Raw genomic sequence first — 22,273 nt, forward strand, 5'->3', positions numbered from 1 at the left:
TAAAAATCAGTTTGCAAATAAACATCATGAGAATATCCTCTTCACAGTCGGAGCAAATTTAGCTGGAAACTGCAGATAGCATGGCCAATGAACCTAACCCACACGTCTTTGGACAGTGGGAGGAAACCAGAGCACCCAGAGGAAACCCATGCAAACATGGGGAGAATGTGCAAACTCAACACAGACAGTGACCTGAGGCCAGAATTGAACCTGGGTCCCTGGTGCTGTGAGGCAGCAATGCTAACCACTGTGCTGCCCCCTGTCTACAAGTTGGTCTGCAGAATGGAATCGCGGCCACATATAAAGCAGACAATCTATGTCATTCACCCTCCACACTCTGGCTTGAAATGATGATTCAACACTGAACAAGTGCAGAATTAAAGCACCATTGGCTCTTGCCAAGGTAGCAAGCACTCATGATGTGGTGAACAAGATAGCACATCAACAGCACATACCGTGAGTGGTACCCTTTGTGGTTACAGTACAGCTCACAATTTTGATATGTTGCCCTTGTAATCACACCCTCTTATGGTCATTTTTGAATGTATGCATATAAAGAAATCAGAATAAGCTACTTCAGTTGGAAACTGAACAGGTTTTGGATGCTACTGCAACAAGCTCTTCTGTTGCAGGCACAGTTACTCACCCCTGTGCAACTCTAGTAAAGTGCAAACCATGGTGCATATAACAGATCGGGGCACTTAGCTGTGCTTCAGTGGTGGTCTCGCTGCCCTACACAATGAAGCGGAGGCTGCCACCTAGCTGAAGAATTTCAAATTTTACATCTTGGTGTTCTTTATTTTTATTCATGGGTTAAGGGTGTCACTGGCTGAGCCAGCATTTATTGCACATTCCTAATTGTCCTTAAACTAAGTGACTTGCAAAGCTATTTCTGATGGCAGTCAAGAGTCAATGATATTTCTGTGACTCTGGTGTCACATGTATGCCAGACCAGGTAAGGGCAGATTTATTTCCCTGAAGGACATTAGTGAATCAGATGGGTTTTTTCCAACAATTGGCAATGGTTTCACGGACATCAGTAGATTCTTAATTCAATGCATTTTTCATTGAATTCAAATTCGACCATCTGCCATGGCAGGATTCGAACCTGGGTCCTGGGTCCCCAGAACATTAGCTGAGTTTCTGGATTAGTAGTCTAACGATAATACCACCATGCCATCACCTTCCCAAGCGTACCAGTACATAGAACATAGAACACTACAGCACAAACAGGCCCTTCGGCCCACGAGTTGCGCCGATCACATCAACACCTACCAACCTACAGACCTATCTATAAACCTCAATCTCATTAAACCCCATATACTCATCCAGAAGTCTTTTAAAAGACCCCAGCGAGTTCGCCTCCACCACCACTGACGGCAGCCGATTCCATTCACTCACCACCCTCTGAGTGAAAAACTTACCCCTAACATCACTTCTGAACTTCCCTCCTTGCACCTTAAATCTGTGTCCTCTCGTAGCAACCATTTCAACCCGGGGAAATAGCCTCTGAGAGTCCACCCTATCTATTCCTCTCAACATTTTGTAAACTTCTATCAGGTCGCCTCTCAACCTTCGTCTCTCCAGGGAAAAGAGTCCCAGCTCCCTCAACCTAACTTCATAAGGCATGCCTCCCAGTCCAGGCAACATCCTTGTAAATCTCCTCTGTACCCTCTCAATAGCTTCTACATCTTTCCTATAGTGAGGCGACCAGAACTGCGCACAATACTCTAAATGAGGCCTGACAAGGGTCTTATAAAGTTGCAGCATTACCTCCCGACTCCTAAACTCAATCCCTCGATTAATGAAGGCCAGTACACCATACGCCTTCTTGACCATCTCCTCCACCTGCGAGGCCGATTTAAGAGTCCTGTGGACCTGGACCCCTAGATCCTTCTGCTCTTCAACACTACTCAGACTTCTGCCCTTGATAGTGTACTCGTTCATCCCGTTAGTTCTGCCAAAATGGACGACTACACATTTATCCGCGTTGAAGTCCATCTGCCACTTCTCCACCCAGTCCTGCATCCTATCTATGTCCTGCTGCAACTTTTGCCATCCTTCCAGACCATCCACAACACCACCGAGCTTAGTGTCATCAGCGAACTTACTTACCCATCCCTCCACTTCCTCATCCAGGTTATTTATGAAAATGACAAACAACAAGGGTCCCAGAACAGATCCTTGAGGCACTCCGCTGGTGACTGACCTCCATTCAGAAAAAGCCCCATCCACAACCACTCTCTGCCTTCTGCAGGCAAGCCAATTCTGGATCCACAAGGCCAAAGGCCCTTGGATCCCATGCCCTCTCACCTTCTCAAGAAGTCTTGCATGGGGGACCTTATCAAACGCCTTGCTGAAGTCCATGTACACTACGTCCACGGCACTTCCTTCGTCAATGTGTTCAGTCACATTATCGAAGAACTCAACTAGGCTTGTAAGGCACGACCTGCCCTTGACAAATCCATGCTGACTATTCCTGATCATGTCAAACCTCTCCAAATGTTCGTAAATCTTGTCCCTCAGAAGCCTCTCCATCAGCTTGCCAACTACTGAGGTCAGACTCACCGGTCGGTAATTTCCCGGGCTATCTCTGTTCCCTTTCTTGAAAATAGGAACTACATCCGCAATCCTCCAATCCTCCGGAACCTCTCCCGTCTCCATTGACGACGCAAAGATCATCGCCAGGGGCTCTGCAATCTCTTCCCTCACCTCCCACAGTATCCTGGGGTACATCCCATCTGGTCCAGGCGACTTATCTACCTTGATAGAATTCAAAAGTTCCAACACATCCTCCTCCTTAATATTCACGTACATACAAAAGAAGTAGTAGTAATTGGGAACCCATGTACATAACAGTGTTTTTGTCTTGCAAAGCTCCCTTAGTCTAGCAATGAGAATAAGATTATGAAGCCTGTAGCTGAACAATTTGTTGTCCTGAGAAATAGGCTTAAAAATCTTGATTTGAAATGGCTGTTTGTAAATATGAGTGGACGATCCTTGAAGAGGGCTGCATCAGCAGGTGTTATTTTGCAATTGTGAGCGAATAGTCATGACCAAGAATCTTTTGCTGCATATGTGGAGTAGCTGGAGATGTTTTTTATTGGTAATATTAGTCTTGATGATCCTGCTAATCTGGTTGTTGGTCAGGCAATGATGGATAGGAAAAGGGCAATAATTTTTACTGAAGCAGGTTCAGAATTGTCTGAAACACTCAAGAATTTCCTCATCACTGCAAAGCCAAAAGACACGCTGCTGTCAGACATTTTGTGTAAGCTTGAGCCTTAATACAATCCCAAGTCATTGGAGATTGCTGAAAGCTATCAGTTTGGACTGAGTTGCAAGGTGAGACAGTGGAGAGTTTGTTCTGGTTTACTGTCCATTCATTGTAATTCCGGAGAATTTCAAGAGAGAGTGTTGCAAAACAGATGTGTGTGTACTTTGAAAAATGAGCACATTCGTAATAAGTTGCTTGCCAAAATTAACATTCAATATAGCCAAACAGTAAGTCGAGAGAAGTTATAGTTGACATCTACCAATCGTCTGCTGAAATAAATAAGATGTGGTTGAGTAAGCAGAAGGTCAAGACTGAGCCCAACCAAGAAGATATACTTTTCTTTTTATAAGTGGATCACTTGCCAGTCACAGCAGATGACACTGATAGGAACCCTGTCTTGGCAAGATCATGTCGCCAATGGGTGGCTAACACAGAACTGGAATTAGAAATCAGGCCCTTTATTATACATAAGAATGAGTTATCAGTTGATCAAAATTGTGATATTTGGGAGCCAGAGTTGAAAGTCCTGAAGGTGTAGATTGCAAGTACTATATGACCACCATGACCAATACTTGGGGATGAGCTTGTCAAAAAGTTTAGCAAGAAGTTATCATTGTGGTTAAGGATAGGTAAGAACATAGAAGACACAGAGAAACAGCATGTCAGGTAGAAGAAAAGTAGCTGTCACCAGGACATAGAAACCATGGCAATAGTCAATTAGAGCGTGACAGAGACAGAGAGTGGGATGTTCCAGCCACGTCTGCCCCAAAATCGTAAAATCCCTCCCAAGGTCAACAGGCCTTTGTATTGTTTGCCTCCTGCATACTACAATTATGGTGGTTAGCAGGATGGGAAAATTTTCCTCTGAATGGGTACATAGATTTTGCAGCATTTGAATGGAAACAGCTATTCATTGTGATATAGGCTTTCAAAGTTAGTTGAGGGATTTCCAATGAATTGAACAATAACTATCAAAATTCTAAATATTTTACATACTTTGTTTGCTGCTTGTGGATCCCCAGAGGAAATCAAAGTGAAAGTGAGAGCACTTAGCAGCTTTGAAGCTGTGAACCAAGACATTGTATAAACATTGTGGTTAGGAACAATGGGGGTTACTCAGATGCATGCAAGCATGAAGGGATGGATAAACAATGCGTACTGTGAAAATACCATTAAACTGTCAGTCAAAGGCTTGTTAGGCTGCACTATGAAATTGAATGAAAGCAAATGTTTATCATAGAAAAACAAAAGACTTCAAAGTGATTTTCAAGCCGTTTTGTTTTCTAGGAAGGCTCAGAGACCAGCAATAAATGCAATGTTTTTGTTCTGGAATTTCTGCTCCACCCTGCTGCCTCCTCACATGATGTGGATATGCCGGCATTGGACTGGGGTAAACACAGTAAAAAGTCTGACTTTTTACTGTGCCTCCTCACATGTCAGCTCCCAATTGTAACCTTACCAACAACAAGCAATAAACTACTAACAACTGACTGCATGTAATTTATCATTCCAAGGAAGGACATTCTTTGATGTATTCTTTGGGGTTGTTGCTTCTTTAATGGCCCTACCTTTATCTTCAATTGGATGCAATCCTTGTGTATCCACTCTAAAGCCCAGATAAGTTCCTCATTCATCTACTCGCTCTTTAGTCTTACTCTGTCTTTATGGAACCTTATTAAAATCTCTTCTGGATTTATTCGGTGTTCCTCTCCTGTGGCTCCCATGATTAGCACATCATTAAATTAAATGGCTACTTTTTGCAATCCTTGCAATAGGCTCTCCATTGTGTTGAAAAATTCCATGAACAGATGAGACTCCAAATGCCTATCTGGTGAATTGGTACAGGCTTTTGTGTGTGTTAGTAATGATGAATTCCCTGGAAGTGTCATTCAGTTCTAGCTGTTGGTATGCATGACTCATGTCTAACTTGGTATATGTAAGGTCCCCTGCCAACTCTGTGTACAAGTCCTCTTTTTAGGTATATGGCATCTGTCTAACTTGCTGCCCAGTTTACTGTTACTTTGTAGTCTCAGCATATTCATATGGTCTTATCAGCTTTGACTACTGGCACAAATTTAGCTGCCCACTCTGCAAATTGCACAGGGTTTGTGGTGCCCAGATCTTCTAATCAACTAAGTTTGTTCTCCACCTTCTCATGCAATGAACAAGGCACAGGTCTGGCTCTATAGAATTTTGGATCCACATGAATTTTGGCTTTCATGCCTTGACTTTTGCCCAGTTCATCCTGAAATACCTCATGGTACCTTATGAGGAATTAAAAGTTTCTAGTCAATTCAATAAAATTTCCTGAAGCCAATCTTGACCCACCAAATTTGGTCCTTGGTCCACAACTACAATTAAATGCAGTTGGGCAGATTGCTGTCTGCAACTTACAAGGGTTGTTGTAGTTACCAAGATCTGTATAGCCTCACCCATGTGTATAGCTTGATTTAGTGTTTTTATAACCTAAGGGTTGGACCCTGCCTGTAGGTATCAATAAGTTTGTTTTCCCACAACTGTGGCGGAGGCTCCTGTGTCTATTTCCATTTTGAGTGTACTTGACTTAAGAATAAAGTGAGAAGAATCACTTCTCACTTGATTCTTAATTATGTAGTATATGTTGTGAAGTTTTTGTTACATCTCAGCATGTTTTAATGAAGACTTTGTGGTTTGATGCAGGTTAACTATAAGTATTTCTTTACTCATTATTTACAATGGTATCGTAAAGACAACAAGCTAAGGGTTATCTATGTGCTTGGGTCTGTCTTACACCATACTGACCTCTATATGTGTGTCATGTGTTCTCTTCCATCACGGTGTGAGCAGTTGTCTACTCAGTCCCACATTAATCCTAAGTGTGCCAGGCCCTGATAATGACACCTCCCCCACCCACAAATCTTCATTCAATGTATTTATTTCTATATTAGTTTACTTTATGCCTTACATAGTTATTGCTATCTTCTCAATATGACTACACCATCACTATTATTACATTATCAGCAACTACCACACTATGACTATTATATTATCATAATCCCATCTCCCCACTTCAAGTCCTTGAATTAAAAATTTCAGATGATTTGGAAGTGTTATAACCCTTCCATGTCCTGCTTGCACTACTGTCAAAGGAATAGTTTGCTCTGGCACTGCTGATTCTTTCTGTAGGTTGGAGGTTGTTCTGGCAGCTGGGCATGTTCCTTGATATCTTATCATTGCAGAGGGATGTGCAGTCTCAGGATGAGAAGCCGATTTCACTGGTGGGATTTTATGGCCTCGCTCAATCTGAGGTCAATGGACCTTCCCACTGACCGTTCCTCACCCGCTTCAATTCCCATGGCGGGTGGGGTGGTAGAATTCCCGTGCTCCTGTTTCTTCTGATTGTGCCCTCTTTCTTGCCAACTAGATACTTGTGCTAAGTGGCAAGTACCTTCTTGTCAATTGTGAGTATGTTTCCAGCTCTTTGATGAAATTGATGTCCTGTTGTGTCAGGAGTCCACTATGGCCCTTGAAAGTGTGTCTTCTGTTTTCTGGTTCTTATCTCAAGTACGTACCATCTTGTAGGTGAACCACATGAGGTGCAGAAACCTTTGGATTCTGGAAGCCTTTTTGTTGCTCATCAAATGAAGAGACTAATAGTTTGTGGTCCATTTTGATTGTGACCTTAGAACCATAGAATCCCTACAGTACAGGAAGAGGCATTCAGCCCATCGAGTCTGCATCGACCGCAATCCCACCCAGAGCCTTTCCCCATATCCCTACATATTTACCCACTAATCCCTCTAACCTACGCATCTCAGGACACTAAAGGGCAATTTTAGCATGGCCAATCAGCCTAACGCGCACATCTTTGGACTGTGGGAGGAAACTGGAGCACCCAGAGAAAACCCATGCGACACAAGGAGAATGTGCAAACTCCACACAAACAGTGACCCAAGCCAGGAATCAAACCCAGGTCCCTGGAGCTGTGAAGCAGCAGTGCTAACCACTGTGCTACCGTGCTGCCCTTGAGGCTGATATATTTTGAAAACCTCCTGCACACCCATCTAACTGCATGAGTTTCCTTTCCAATGATGGCATACTTGTCTCCATGTCTGACAGCCATCTGGAACTCTGGACACATAGTACACTGGTCAGCAATTTCCATCCTGTTGTTTCTCAGACATGACTGCTCCCAGATCTGTGGACAAAGCATCCACTGGCATGGAGTTGGGAAGTGCTGGATTGTAGTAGGCCAGAATGCCATGGAGATCAGCATCACCCTGATACAAGTGAATGCTTGGTCTTGTTTGAGTCTCAGCACCAAGCTTGGTCTTTCTTAAGTTGATGCCTTAGGGTTTTGTGACCTGTTCCAAATTTGGTAAAAATGGTGCCAACTGCTTCATGATTGTCAAGAATCATTGGAGGTCTGGGATTGAGGCTGGGGATAGGAACAACTCCCTCAGAAGATAAACACGGGTCATGGTGGACAGAGTGCTCTTTGTCGTCCAGCACTTCTCCAGAGCTGAGAAGCTATCACATCTTCTCTGGAGCCTTCGACATGTCATCGATGAAAACGAACATCTCGCCAAGGCCATCTTCACACCCCCACTTCTTGCCTTCAAACAACTGCACAACCTCCAACAGACCATTGTCTGCAGCAAACTATCCAGCCTTCAGAGAACAGTGACCACGACACCACACAACCCTGCCACAGCAACATCTGCAAAATGTACCGGATCATCGACACGGATGCCGTCATCTCACGTGAGAACACCATCCACCAGGTACACGGTACATACTCTTGCGACTCAGCCAATGTTGTCTACCTGATACACTGCAGGAAAGGATGTCCCAAGGCATGGTACATTAGGGAGACTATGCAGACACTGCAACAACAGATGAATGAACACCGCTCGACAATCACCAGGCAGGACTGTTCCCTTCCAGTCGGAACACTTCAGCAGTCACGGGCATTCAGCCTCTGATCTTCAGTTAAGCATTCTCCAAGGCGGCCTTCACAACACACGACAACGCAGAATCGCTGAGCAGAAACTGATAGCCAAGTTCCCCACACATGAGGACGGCTTCAACTGGGATATTGGATTCATGTGACACTATCTATCACTGTTCATCACCAGTTGTTTAACTGATATGCAGATCTACATGGTAAACTTCAAATTCAGCTCAAGCAGTGGAAAGGTGACAGATGTGTCCACACAGTTCCATGTGCCTGTTTTCATTTTCATTTTGAATATGGGCATCACATTAGCCTGTTTCCAATTTATGAGTACTTCCCCACTGATTAGTGACTCCTGTACAATGGTTGTGAGTAGCTGATAAATTGCCTCCCTCTGTGTCTCAGAAATGCTGGATAAATACCAGTTATCCTTGGTTATTAATGTGTTTGAATCCTATTAGTCTGTCTAAGGCTTTCATCTCACTTATATGAAAGACATCAAAGTTAGTTAGATTATTTTTCTATCTGGGGAAGGCACGTTGTGTTGTCGTGTGAAAACTTTGAGGACAGAATCATGCAGAAAAATCATTTTGTGTTCTTCATCAATTTTAAGCCAAATTTTAAAATGTGTCTTCTCTGGCTGCCCTCTATTTTTTTGTTTTATTTTGCTGTTGCATTTATCATTTGTTTCTGTGTTTTCACTGGTTCCCTCTTTGCTGAACTGCTCAATGTATTATACTTCCTTGTATTCATCTCACTGCCCCCTTTCCCCTTAATTGCTGCAACATTTGTAGGTGCACTTTTCCTTCGTTATTTCATTTTTAATGTGCATATTGATCTACCTAGCATTATTTTCGTATAGAATGTGATTGCTGGTTTCAGGAACATATTTATCAGCATTATCCTTTGAAAATATTTCACTTTACCAATGTTGTTCAGCAACCTATTGAAATGCATTTACTCATTTATCATCTTATTTCTATCATCCCCTAACCTTTGCATTCCTATTCCAATCCATATTTACTCATCGGAAAGTTCGTCCACTTTCTTGTGTTATTTATAAGTCACAAGAGGATATATTCTGTCCTTAGTGTCTCAGACGCTGAACATTACACCCCAGGAGAACGTACTAGGAAGCTGGGGCAGCACTTACTGATTTCCTGCTGATTATTTTTGTTAATTTAGTTCATATTCTTCAAGTTTACTATTTTAGTATTTTATAGTTGCATTTGTGACTAGTTACTGCAAAGTACAGATGGATGTTATTATGATTTTGACATTGCACATTTTTCTCCTTAATAATTAGTCATTTATACCAAAATAAGACAAAAAATGCTTGAGCTAAAGAACTCAAATTTGCATGAGTTAGATCAAATATTGTCGCCCTAATCAAAGGTTTTTGTTTCGGATGCTAACCTGCATGTGTTTTTATTATAAATTTCCAAAATGTGTGTTCTTATTTGTAACTATAGATGACTCTAACTCGAAAGGCCTAATCAAAGAGACATTGGACTTTGCAGCAGACTTAGTGATATAGTGGGTGGGATTTTACAGCCTTGCTTGTCCCAAAACAGTAAAATCCCACCCGAGGTCAGTGTACCTTCCCATTGTCTGCCCCTTGCTTGTTTCAATTCCACTGGTGGGCTGGGCAGTAAAATTCCGATCAATGGCTCGGATCTTCCAAGCCATTGCGGCAATTGCCGTAGGATTATCTCTCCATTCCTCCATTTCTGTGCTATGACAGAGCTCTGCATTTCTGGCTCAGACTTCCAATCCCAGCTTCTTAAGAAATGTGAAGTGTTTCTGAAATGGAATTGATTCTTTGGAATGCAAGATTATCAGGATTGGATTGCAGAATTTTTATGGTTTTAGCTGGTGTATTCTGATAAGTGAAGAGGGTGAAATTCTCCCATCCTATCCACAGCAGGTTTTGTGGTAGGTATGAGCATGAAATCCAACAGGAGCCGAAATGTTGGAAACCTGCTGGCAAGAAAACAGATCAGTCTTCTCCCAGTGGAGGATTATTGGTGGATTGCATTACCTGCTGCATGGTGGCATTAATGCCATTTGCGTCTTGTGAAAGCTTATTAAAAATGTTACTTGCCAGAATCTCATCAGGCCTTCTAATCTTGTATCACGTCAGTGGGAAATTAAGTTGGCCTCAAACCATTTGAAAAAGAGCAACATGCATAAGGTGGATCTCAGTTCAATTGAGACTTTCAGGTGAAAATTTGAAGTGAGTACAACATTCATAGACTACCTGCCATAATGCTGCATCGTTCCTGATATGCCGCACTGTACTGGGACAGACAAGTTCATGCCCTCCAATTCTAGGCTGGGTTGATATTTATAGACAACACTCTGCTACTGTGCATGGACCCTCTTGTTATTCCGACTCCGGATTAGTACTGCACCCGGAGTTGAGGAGGATGGAGGCCTTCTGGTCCCAACACAGTTTAGATATAGGCCATCCCAGTGGCGCAGTCCCCACTTTCCCAGTGTTCCATGAACTGAAACCCATTTCTCCCACACCAGTCTTTTAGCCATGTATTCATCTCTCTAATTTTAAGTGACCTATGCCAACTTTCATATGATTCAAGTAATAATCCAGAGATTATAACTTTGTAGGTTCTGTGTTTTTGTTGAATGCCCAGCTCCTCAAACATCCTCTCTTTACTTGCCCTACCTATGTTTTTGGTACCTACATGGGCCATCACTCAATTTCCTCTCCAACCCAGAGCAGATGCCCTGAACTTTGGTGCTGGGCAGGCAACACAGAGGCTCATCATCTGACTGGGACTAAGTGGGTGGCTGGTCTTCAGCTGCTTTCCGAGTGTCAGAGATTTGGCCTGTCTTTGCCTCTGACTACTGTGGGGATGTGTCAGTGAGGTGTTCTCCAGAAAATGACCCTGAATCTAATCTAGAGCTACCCCTGACCAAAGTGTGTGTCTCTGTGCTTGTAGAAGGTGTGAGTATGCAGGGTGATGGTTCTCCATGAGCCTGTTCATCCTCAGCTGTTCTCTGTGGGTGCTGCTCACTTGATGACATGACGGAGCTGTGATCCATGCTAGGTTGTTGGGAGAAGCCATTCACTGTAGTGTTCCCTATCCCCAGTAAGGTTGGCTGCAGTCCTTTCGAATTCCACGATGGATTTCTGCTGTCCCTTCCCCATCCTGGGCTACCTCTTGTTTGTTGTGTGTCAGCTTGGTCATAAGAGGATAAAAAAAGGCATATGTTCAGAGAGGATGGAGTAGAGATTGGGTGAAATGCATGTTGCGGTGTATGGTATTCCCTGCCCAAAAATGTCAGAGGGCAGAGAATAAGCAACATGATAGATGGGATGATGGTGATGTGAAAGCGTCCATGAGAGAATGAGTGTTAATATACGTCCCCCACTGATGACCATGTGAAATCAGTGAAGAGAGTAATTGTTTTTATGCTGAGTGTTTAATACTGGAGGAGTTGAGAGATGGCTCAACCAGGTGGAGCAGATAAGATCATTCATCCACTTCCTGCACTAGATGGCACCTCTGGCATGGTTGCCAGCCATGCTAATCTCCTGGGCAACGGCTTCCCAAGTTGGAGAAGTGAGGTTGCTGCGCTTCCTCAAGCCATCCTGAGGATAAAGGACATGCTTCTGTACCCAGACTCATTGCATCAAGGTCTTGAGAGCATAATGGATGAAATGGGGTACTGACCTCTTCTTGAGGCTTCTAGCCTTTTGTCTCTGGTTTCCAAACATCGTGTACTGTCTCGTGAAGGCAAGTGGGCTGGAGAGAGTAAGATGATTGTGTCGCACTGGTGTTCAAATATGGCACCGTTACTTCGAACCACCTGCTGATGACGAGAGACATGAATCAGCTCCTGACCCACCAGGTAGTTCAGAGAGATACTCATTCATTTGTAAGTAATGAGGCTCCAATGGAATTGGGTCAGACTTCACTCCATTCTGGCCAATGGGAATGGCACTGCGGGAACTGGTCCCACCGCACTTAGACAAAACAAGGAGAATTATGCCTTAAATGTCCCAAAGTTTCTTTGAAAAGGTGTAGGTGGAAGTAAGTAAGTAAGGGGATAGTTGGGTGAGGCCAGTGGATAAAGTAGTGGTGAATAAAAGGTGGGTGAGGTAATGGGTAAGATGGGGACGATAATCGGATGAGGAGGTAGTGTGGGTAAGGTAAGTGCTAAGGGGTGCCAACAAGGGGACGATAAGAAGATGAGGAGGTTGGGTGGGTAACGAGATAGGGTGGCTGTTGTGTCCCGTTGGCTTAGGGAGAATTGGGGAAGGGGGTAGGAGGGAGCTGAGAGGTTAAAGGGACTGGGAGATTAGAGGAACAGTATGGATGGTGAGATTGGGTTAGGTTAACTCAGGGGGCATCAGGTGGTGGCGGCCAATCAGGTTGGCTTGCTGGGAATCAGTGCTGGGGAGAAGTTGGGTGGTGAAGCTGAGCTTGGCTGTATTGGGAAGTCAGGGATTGGGAGGAGAGTCAAGGGATCAGGAGTGAGTCAGGGGTTCGAGAAGTGTGTCAGAGGAGTCAAGGTGGAATCAGATGGTCAGTTGTACAGATAGCCAGGATTTTTCTATCTAACATTTCCTGGAAACTATCCAGAAAAATAAGCCTGAATTGTCCAGGTTTCTGACTGTAGCTCAGAGTTAGAAATTTTTTTGGAGGATCCTGGAGAGTAGGGGAGTTACCCATCGGAAGTTCAAGCTTTACGGGCAATTCCCACAGTGTAATTGCATTGGGACTTCCAAGGAATTTCACAAAGTTTGAAAGATCTGAGCCAATCATTCAAATTAACATTTAAACAAATTACATTTGTAATTTTATACATTATAAAATATAGAACTAACATATATGTTATAAAATATCAGACAAACCAACCAATTTTGTGATTTATCAGAGTTTCTGAGAAATGTACAATTATGACAAACTGTTCTTCAATGAAAAACTAAGGGCAGCTAGTTGTAATTCTGTGCCTTGCACAATTTTATCTAACCACTTTACCTTTTTGTTGCCAACAGTATTCCTGATTCTCAGTTGAAGGACTAAATACATCATAGAAATCATAGAAATCATAGTGTAGAAGGAAACCTTTTGGCCCCTTGAGTCTGCACTGACAACAATCCTACCCTATCCCCACTATTCCAAATATTTATTCCACTAATTCCGCTAACATATGCATCCCGGGACACTAAGAGACAATTTAGCATGGCCAGTGCACCTTAACCACACATCTTTGGACTCTTTTCTCACAATTAACAGGAAAGATATCCTTCTCTGCATCTTACAAAATACAGATCTTTCATAAAAATTATGCTTCCATTTTAGTCATTCTAGCATATTGCTGTGTCAGCATCAAGTAACTGTGGTAAAATAGCTAGCCTTCCTGTATTCAATGTACGTGCAGTATTTATTTCTGCTCCCAATTTTTTATTATTCAACATTTTTCAAATATGCCAGATACTGCCTTGAACAAATTCTCTGGCCATTCACGTCGCTACCTCCAATGAGATCGGAGAATTTGGTGATCAGTCAGATTGCCATTTACTGCAGCAGGACTGGAGAATTCCCTGCTGCGGATGAGGTGGGAGAATACTGCCCCCTCTTTTAAAACCACACAAAGAACTTTTTTCTTACTTGGCCGCCCTGCACTAGTACTTCAATCCTTCATCCTGTTGTTGACTTTCCACAGCTTTTTAATATTCGAAGTATGAGGCCCAACCAGGGTGACACTTGGCACAGTGGTTAGCACTGCTGCCTCACAGCTCCAGGGACCCAGCTTGGGTCACTATCTGTGTGGAGTTTGCACATTCTCCCAATGTCTGCATGGGTTTCCTCCAGGTGCTGCACTTCCCTCCCACAGTCCAAAGCTGTGCAGGTTAGATGCGTTGGCCATACTAAATTGTCCCTTTGTGCGTAGGTTAGAGGGATATGTCAGGTTAGGGGGATAGGGCCTGGGTGGGATTGTTGTTGGTGCAGACTCGATGGGCAGAACCACATCCTTCTGCACTGCAGGGATTCTATGATTTTAATGACAATTTTAGTTTTGAATGAATTGGCAAATGAATAGGTCTGTAGCAAACTTAAATAAGTTCTTATTATATTTAGCTCCCTCGAGTTGTTTATTCATAATTTCATCCTGTTACCATCTCTTCTTATTAAATGACTACCTCGTTTATGCTCTTTCTCCTTTCATTGTAATTTTTTTATTCCTCCCCTCCTTGTTTCATATCAACCCAAGTCAAGAAAGTAATATTCAGCAGGCGAAACGGAGAGCCAAAAACTAATTCAACTTGCACTGCCTTCAATGTTCATATGTAAAGGCTTTTCTTGGTCACAAGGTAACTCCGTTTTACAAGCACTGGTGATTTCACTAAAATGTTTTAATTTTTTGGCTATGTTCATGGCCAACATACAAGAGGATTTCACATTTATTTTACACTATTATTTTATTGCACATGATTCAACACATTTGTGATGGAAGCAGAATGCCTTTATGCCTCTAACAAAAAAGTTTCTCTATTATATCTTTATGCTGCTTTGATAGAACTGTGTGTTTTAAAATTGATGTCAGTCTATTGTGACTGAACTATTTGAGCTCCTTTGTCCTAGTGTCTGAAAAGAAAATTTATAAAACTGCCCAGATATACCCACATTTCCCTGATGAATATTAATGCCAAGCAGTTCCTTGTAATGCAGTTGCTGCATGCATTTACAAGTTAATTACATTAAAAGTTTGGAAATGTCAACTCCCTAACATGCTTCCACCAATTAATTTAAAATATGCCCCCTGGTTATTGGCTTCTTCTAAGAAAAATTGTTTTTTGCTAATCTATTCTACCTTAGTCTCTTTCAGCTTCCTTTGATTCAAAGAAAACAACTCAAGCCAATCCTATCTTTTCTCGTTGTTAAAATTTCACATTCGATCAGATAGGAAGATTCTAAAAGTAGCAGCCTTATGAGTCAGAGGACGAGTGTAACTTAGATTTTGTGAATTCAATATCAAATTGGATACAAGAATAGAAATTATAAAGTTTGAATTCAGAGCGTAATAAAAGAAGGAAAAATTATAAACAATTAAAAATCATTTCATGCTTTAAGTGGTGTGATATGTGATAAGAATGGCCAAAAAGACATCATGTGGGTATGCCGGCGTTGGACTGGCGTAAACACAGTAAAAAGTCTGACAACACCAGGTTTTAGTCCAACCTATTTATTTGATAATATACTCACAAGCTTTCGGGGTTAGTCCCTTCGTCAGGTGAATGGAGAGTTCTGGCCTCAGACAGAGCATATAAAGCACATAAAGACATTTGCAGCACATACAGTTAACTATTACAAATCTCATTCCTTCAGGTTTTAATAATTGTTGGAGATTTTAGAAATGTTGAATTTTACATTTTTTCATTACGTTTTCTTCGGGATTCTTTTTCCCCTCTAATCCAATCTTTTATTCCCTTTTCAGACTGTGTCTGATTCAACATTAAATTCCTTCTCAGTCCTTGCTCTGATACTTCGACAACCTGCCAATCTGATTTTTTCACTCTGTTTAGTCAGGTCCCTGATGCCCTGTTTCATTGCCACATTGATATCAGCTAATATTATCACGAGTTTAGTGGGAAAAGCGTTTTGAGCAGAACAGTGGAGGAGAAGTTAGTTAACATGCTCCAGAAAAAATCTGCGCAATTGAATAAAGCCAAAGCTTAATAATTGTGTTTATTGTTTTCAAGTATTCTCTTCCCTTACTCATTTTCCTCTATTCTGTTTCCATTGTTGTACCATTACCATTAACTAGCACAATGTTCCTTAAGCTTACATAAAGGTAGGTTAATGTTTGAAAGTTGTCCTTTTTCTCAAAAGATTCTAAATAAAAGGATCTACATACAAAAACATTTAACTTGTCTTTCCTCTTCATGGATGGTGCTGAATCAATCTAGCATGTTTTACTTTTTTATTTCAGATTTTTAGGATTTGCATGTATTCTTTAAATTTTCATATCAACTGTGAAGGATCAGTAGTCTATTGTCCCTACAATAAATGTGTTATAAATGCTATCTATATACAGAAATGGACTTCAGTGAATATAAATGTAAGTCGTGCAATATTATGATGTGGAGATGCTGGTGTTGGACTGGGATGGGCAGAGTAAAATGCCTTACCACACCAGGTTAAAGTCCAACAGGTTTATTTGGAATCATGGTCTTTCAGAGTGCTGCTCAAAGAAGCAGCGCTCTGTATAAACCTGTTGGACTTTAACCTGGTGTGGTGTGACTTCTTACTATGCAATATTATAAATAAATGCTATAAGATCCCTATTAAAATATTCAATTACAAGTTTATTGTTCAAAGACCATCTCCCAATATTCAAGAAATGTCTCACTTGTAATCTTTATTTCCACCAAACACCTTTTCTGTTTTTAGATGTAATGAGATCTTGCAACTCAGTAAACCATTTTTGCAGCTCTGTTGGAAAGATTTTCTGGATAACTGTGGTAATGAGCATTCTGTCATGTTGCAGTGCTATTTCATTCCGCGGTGTTACTTGGTTCATTGACCTGAACATTTTCTTTGAAGCTACTTCTATCTTGAACTAATGCTATGTCCAAATATGTGGGGGAGGCGATGGCTAGTAGTATTATCACCAGATTATTAATGCAGAAGCTCAGGTAATGTTCTGGGGACCCAAGTTCGAATCCCATCATGGAAGATGGTGGAATTTGAATTCAATAAAAAAAGTCTGGTAATAAGAATCTATTGATGACCATAAAACCATGGTCAATTGTTGGAAAATCCTATCTGGTTCACGGATGTCCTTTAGGGAAGGAAATCTTCCATCGTTACCTGGTCTGGCCTACATGTGATTCCAGAGCCACAGCGATGTGGTTGACTCTCAATTCCCCTCCAACGTCAATTAGGGATAGGCAATAAATGCTGGCCAGCCAGCCACACCCGTGTCCCATGAATGAATAAAAAAAACTGTCTCTATTCTAACATTTGCTATTACCAAATGTCTGCCATTCCCAGTGTAATCTGACTAACACAGTTCCCATAATTTCATTTCAGCAAAATATCAACAAAAATAATCTTGTATTGAAGGTCACAATCATTTCAATTTTATTGTGTGCTTTATGGAGACGTTGCAAAATATTGGAAATCGACACTATAGTGCATGTTTTTGTTATGAAGTATGTTGTGTCACTTGCATTGGAGACAGGAGCCATGTTACCAAGTGGGAGCTCTTGTCACTGAGTCGCCACATCTGGCTGGTCATGGTGGCTCAAGTACAGGTCACAGCCAAAAAAAGGCATCATGCCAGTCATTAACCAGCAAGAGTTAAACCAGTCAGGAGAACTGAATCAGCAACTGACCTGAAAGGAAGCAACAATCCATTTATGTTGTTTTTGGCATTTGTGGTAGTCGTCAGTGCGAGTGTTTAATAAATGGCTTTAACTGAACAGTTAAGCTCCAAAATAGCAGGACTGTTGCAGAATCCGCTTTACAAGCTGATATTCATCATGATCTGTCTACTCTGTGTAATTTCGGCATATGCTCACTATGCACACTTTAAATGCCTTCTTTATTTTATTCATTCATGGACATAGCATCGTTGGCTGGCCAGCATTGATTGTCCATCCCTAGTTGCCCTTAAAAAGGTGATGGTGAATTGCCTTCTAGAATCGTTGCAGTCTATGTTCTGTGGATTGACCCACAATGTCATTAGGGAGGGAATTCCAGGATTTTGACCCAGTAACTGTGAAGGAGCAGCAAAATATTTCCAAGTCGAGACAGCGAGAGACTTGAAGGGGATCTTGCAGATGGTGGTGTTCCCATGTATCTGCCACCCTTGTCCTTCTAGATGGAAGTGTTTGTGGGCTTGGAAGGTGCTGCCTGAGGATCTTTGGTGACTTGCTTCAATGCATCTTATAGATGGTACACACTGCTGATACTGGTTGTCCGTGGTGGACGAGTGGGTGTTTGTAGATGTGGTGCCAATCAAGCCGGCTGCTTTTTCTTGGATGGTGTCAAGCTTCTTGAGTTTTGTTGGAGCTGCACCCATCCTGGCAAGTGGGGAGTATTCCATCACACCCCTGACTTGTGCCTTGGAGATGATGGATAGGCCTTGGGAAGTCAGGAGTTGAGTTACTCACCACAGTATTTCTAGCCTCTAACTTGTTCTTGTAGCCATTGTTTATATGGTGACTAGTTGAGTTTCTGGTCAATGGTAACCCCAAGGATGTTGACAGTGGGGGATTCAATGATGATTACACCATTGAATGTCAAGGGGTGGTGATTAATGTTTCTCTTATTCTTAGAGTGTCTCTTATTCTTTGAGTGTCTCTTACTTTGCAACATAGGATTCAGTCTGGCTTGTGCTAGAGGTGTGTGCATTCACCTGGAAAGCCATTTGGAGTCACAATAGCAACTTGTGGTGTCAAGAAAACAGATGCTAAGGAAGCTGAATTTTGCTGTCTTTGGGAGAATCTCTGATCATTCACACTGATTTGATTTGATTTGATTCATTATTGACACATGTATTAGATTACAGTGAAAAGTATTGTATTTATGATCTTTTGTAGTTTACGACCTCACAACCTTTTCTAGTTTATGACCTTTTATCATTCCTTGCGGTCTTGGGCAAAGCAGGAGCAATACCAAGCTGTGACACAATGAGAAAGATTGCTTTCTATGATGCATCTGTAAAAGTTGGTGACAGTCTTAGCTGACATGCCAAATTTCCTTAGTCTTCTGGGAAAATGAGGCATTGGTGGGCATTCTTAACTATAGTGTCGGCATGGGGAACTAGGACAAGTTGATGGTGACCTGGACACATAAGAACTTGAAGCTCTTGCGCTTTCTACTTCATCCCCATTGATATTGACAGGGGCTTCCTGAACTCAATGACAACCTTCTTCACTTTGCTGACATTGACGGAGAGATTGTTGTCACCACACCAGTTCACCAGATTCTCTATCTTATATCTGATGGAATTCTCTGGTCTTGCTTCAGTGAGTGGAGATTTGGCTGAGCGCCAAATTCTCCGTCCTCACCTGTAGCGGCAGGAGGAGCATGAACAGCTGGTATTATGGCACCATTAGTCTTTCCCATCCCCTGAATGAAGCCAGCATTTCAACACTGTTGACCGAGTAGTCACGTGATGATGCGGTTACTTCGGAAGTCATGTAGTGGAAGCTTGGGATTCTCCCCTGAGCATAGGCAGAGTACAAGCATGTAGGAATTGCACTGCTAGTGAATGAAATATTGTTTGTTAACCCTTTGTCGCCATTCTTTGGCAACTCAGCATTTAAATTTTTTTTAAGCTTATTAGTATCACAAGTAGGCCTACATAAACACTGCAATGAAGTTACTGTGAAAACCCCCGAGTCGCCACAGTCTGGCACCTGTTCGGGCATACTGAGGGAGAATTTAGCATGGCCAATGCATCTAACCAGCACATCTTTGGACTGTGGGAGTAAACCGCAGCACCCGGAGGAAACCCATACAGACACAGGGAGAACGTGCAAACTCCACACAGACAGTGACCCAAGCTGGGTCCCTGGCGCTGTGAGGCAGCAGTGCTAACCATTGCACCACCATTGGTAGGAAGAATAAGGATGTTACTCATTACTTGAAGTGTGCAAGTTCAGGAAGTAGAGGGGGACAAAGAGATCTTGGAATACAAATATATCAATCACTGCAAATTGAGACACTATTAAGTAAGGCTGTATTACAAAAGAAGAAACCAACACTGGGGACATTATTTCTTGAGGGGCAAAATTATATATTAGAGAAGGTGCATAAAACATTGGTTAGGCCAATGCATGCAATTCTTTTCACCATATTACAAAAATAATATAGAGGCCAGAGAGAGGTGGCACGGAGGATTTACAAGGATAATAATATAAATGCATGGTACGCTTATCAGGAAAAGGTTGACAGTATGGGTCCCTTTTCTCATAAAAAAAGAAAGCTGAAGGGTAATCCAATACAGGTCTTTAAAATTATGAAAGGTTTTGATAGAGTGGATGCAGAGTGGATGTTTCTTCTTGTGAGGAGGAGCATAACTAAAAATTGTCAGTATAAGATAGTCATCAAGAAATCCAATAAGGAATTCACAAACTAACTAATTTATCCAGGTGGTAAGAATGTTGATCTTGCTACCTCAGGAAATGGTTGAACCAAATATTTTAGATACATTTAAAGAAAAGCTCGGCAAGCATTCAAGGGAGAAGAGGATAGAGGATTACGATGGCAGATTTAGTTTAGATGAGAACAGATGGCAGGAGGCTAGAATGGAGCATTGACATCAGTTTGGACTGGTTGGGTAAATGGCCTCTTTATATTCTGTAAATCCTATGAAATCCTTTGTAATCCAATGTAACCCTCTGTAAATCCTATGCAATCCACTTTAGTCCTCTGTAAATCTTCTGTAAATCCTATAATATCCTCTGTAATTCAATGTAACCCTCAGTAAATCCCCTGTAATCCACTTTAATCCTCTGTAAATCTTCTGTAAATCCTGTGGAATCATCTGTAATGTTCTGTAATCACTCATAATCTTCTGTAATCCTCTGGGAATCATCTGTAATCCTCTGTAATCCCTATGAAATCATCTATAATCCTCTATAAGTATCCATAATCTTTTTTAAATCCTATGGAATCCTCTGAAAATTCTATGTAACTCTCTTCAATCATAGGTAACCCTCTGTAAATCCTACTTAACTTTCCACAATCATATAATGTACAGAGGATTATATTAATTCTATGCAATCCTCTGTAACCCTATTGATCTTCAATAATCCTGTGTAAAGTGAATAAGCTCTAATATGAGTAGCGGAAATTCCAATATTCAGCAGAAGTGTACTCTGACACATGGACTGGTGCACCACTGTAACATCATAAACACAAATACTGGTAACTTCAATCTAGCCCTGAATGGAGAATAACTAAAAGGAGGAGGTGGTTCCACAAATATCCCCATTTGCAATTAGTTGGGACCCTAACATTAAATTGCTGCTTTAATTAAACTGCTATTTTGTCTCAATGTAGTCATAATTTATTTCCAGTTGCAAAATCTTTTTATGTTTGCAAAATGTTGAGTAATCTGGTTGAAATGCTGAGACATTCAAGAGGAAAATTTCATCTCATTTTCTTTATAAGTCATTCAGCTGTTGTTTTAATAATGGAATTTGTGCTCTTTCTGACCAAGGACGAATTTTTTCCACTCACAGTCATTATTGCTCAATCCCTTTAAATCACTGGCGAATTACTGATAAACAGTACATGACATGGGGTAAAAAATGTATATTTCCTGGTTTGCTCTAAGGCACAGAAGATTTGTTAAGCAAAACAAGATGATTAGAACCTTGTGTGGGACAACGTTCACTGTTGTATATTAACATTTCCGATATAATTTTGTTTTAAATTAACCTGCCCATGTAATTGCATGTCCTGACCACTAGATCATTCTCTGCCGTATGCACTGGAATTGTCTCCCAACTTTATCTCTATTCTTTACATAATAGCAAACGTACCTAATTAGCAAACGTATTTGATAATTTGATTCTCAGTTGTTCTATGCTGGCATTTATATTACGCATGAACCTCCTGCCACCCCTTTTCATCCATCCTGGCTCGCATATTCCTCAAAGTCATTCTTCCTAAAGGGTTTACTTTGCTTCCACTTAATTGCTTCTAAGCTTTTTATTTCAGTTATTCAACATGATAGCATGTTCTTAACACACTTTGTGTAAATCAATTCTTCCTGAATTTCTGATTGTACTTATTAATTTTATATTTTGACCTTTAATTTGAACCCTCACAAGTGGAAATATTTGCTTCATATCTACCTTATCAAATCATTTCATTACCTGAAAGATAAATATCAGGTCACCTTTTGGTCTTTAGTGAAAAAAAAATGTTGTCCTCTTTAGTCTTTCCTGATAAATATGCCCTCTCAGTTTTCTTTTCATTCTAGGACATAATTTTCACATCTTTTCCAATGTCTATGCTTTTTAATAATATAGACACCAAGATTGATACATGTTTAACATCCTT

Source organism: Carcharhinus amblyrhynchos, chromosome 3 (genome assembly GCF_965287045.1).
Source record: "Carcharhinus amblyrhynchos chromosome 3, sCarAmb.v2.hapA, whole genome shotgun sequence".
NCBI classification, from domain to species: domain Eukaryota; kingdom Metazoa; phylum Chordata; class Chondrichthyes; order Carcharhiniformes; family Carcharhinidae; genus Carcharhinus; species Carcharhinus amblyrhynchos.